The following is a 1,949-nucleotide window of genomic DNA, read 5'->3' on the forward strand; positions in this document are numbered from 1 at the left end:
CCTCAAGAGGCCACGTTTTTTTGACCCTTGTGCTGGTGCGCATCTCCCAAGCCAGGGGCTCGTGTGATTTGGTGCAGGTCGATCGAGCATAGCTCTCGCCTCAAGAGGCCATTTCCATAGCCCGCGGCCTCACCATGGAAGGGAGCCTTCATGCATCTTGCCATACCCGAAAGAGCATGAGAGAGAGAGAGAGAGAGAGAGAGAGAGAGAGAGAGAGAGAGAGAGAGAGAGAGAGAGAGAGAGAGAGAGAGAGAGAGAGAGAGAGAGAGAGAGAGAGAGAGAGAGAGAGAGAGAGAGAGAGAGAGAGGAGTCCCTCCATACTTCCTCCTTGCTATCCCCTTTTGCCAAAATTTGATACCAATATAAGAACAGAGGTATTACGGCATGCTCCACCCAACCTTGCCCTAAATAGACCCGTGGTCCCTATTTTAGGAGCCCTCTTCACCATGCATGCGTAGATTAGGGTCATGCCCACCCCAATCCTACTTTAAGCTTGACAATATTGGTATCATGACTGTATGATAAAGGTATAGTATTGATACATGCTAGTTATATACCAATACTACAACGATATTGGGTTTACTCATGTGGAGCAAAAGCTCTTCATGTCGCGGATTCGAACCAGGGAGGTGACTTCATGAACTATTCATCGCTCTGACCATCCCAACCGGAGTTGCTCGTTGTCGCAGCATTGAAGCCTTACATATATTTTAAAAGTACTCGCGCCAGTCCTACCCTCCCACCCGAAGCCCTTTATGCTCTGCCCCTGAACGTCACCCCACTTCTACGCTCGCCCTTACCTGACGCCTCTTGCTTGCACCCTTGCCCGCTGCCACACGGCCCCTTTACCCTCCTGAGAGTGCTCGCATCTTTAGAGATTCTTATAACTTATGATTTTTTTGAAATCAATCATAATCGAACACTAGTCATACAAGCAAAATCCCAACCTGAATGGTGTATAAAATCTATATTATATTTTAATGGTGCCTTTGATAGTAGCATTGCATGATCCCAAGGGAAAGAAACCACAAATAGGCTTTGTAAATATGGATGCTCATGAAGCTCAACAATGCTTAATGCACATTGGCACTATAGACGCATGACTAACAAAAGCTATACCAAGTAAAGTAAGCTATGTACTTTGTAGCTATTGAAGCATAATATGGTCTAATGATGTTTTTTTGCTATAGCCTTTACGAAGATAGCAACATAATAGATCAAATACGAATAAACAAATGGGTCTTACTTGAGGTTGTTCGAGAAGTTGCAAGTGATGTTGACATACTGCTTTCTTCCAATGAGCCATTATATCATAATTGCTACCAACGTTGACTAAAAATACTATGATTTTCTAGCACTTTCAAGCAATACAATGAAAAGAGATGTAAATTCGACACATGGAATCCATTCTCAACTTCAAATAAAGATCTTGCTAGAAACCATGGCATTAAATGAAGAAATTGATGAAAAAGTAAGCTCCTATTGTTGAACATTAAATTTTATAGTACAACACAACAAATGGATGAAGCATGTAGCATGATGGAATTATTAAAAATTTCAAAATTGTAACTTCATTCTTTAGTTCCATCCTTATATAATAGAAATGGAACTATAGGCAAGGCACTACTTCTGTTCTTTATGAATTATGGAGAGACAATATGCCAACTCTCCACCACACTTTTGTATGGACATTGCCAATATTTTTGCAAAAGCTTTCATAGTATGAAAATTTAATTTCAACTCTGCATTTCTTCGTATCTCCTCAAAGGCAACATTTTGGGCCCGCAAAAATGTTCAAATAAACATGTTACTTTGAAAGTCACTACTCTGTCTTGACTTTAGCATTGAAAATGTGTTTTGTAAAACTTTTCATCCTTATATTGAGAATTTCTGATTCCCATGATAAGGCAAACCAAGCTAGACTAGTTTTGGTGATACTCAATTGATAG

Source organism: Adiantum capillus-veneris, chromosome 29, assembly GCF_014529385.1.
Source record: "Adiantum capillus-veneris isolate H3 chromosome 29, ASM1452938v2, whole genome shotgun sequence".
Taxonomy (NCBI): Eukaryota; Viridiplantae; Streptophyta; class Polypodiopsida; order Polypodiales; family Pteridaceae; genus Adiantum; species Adiantum capillus-veneris.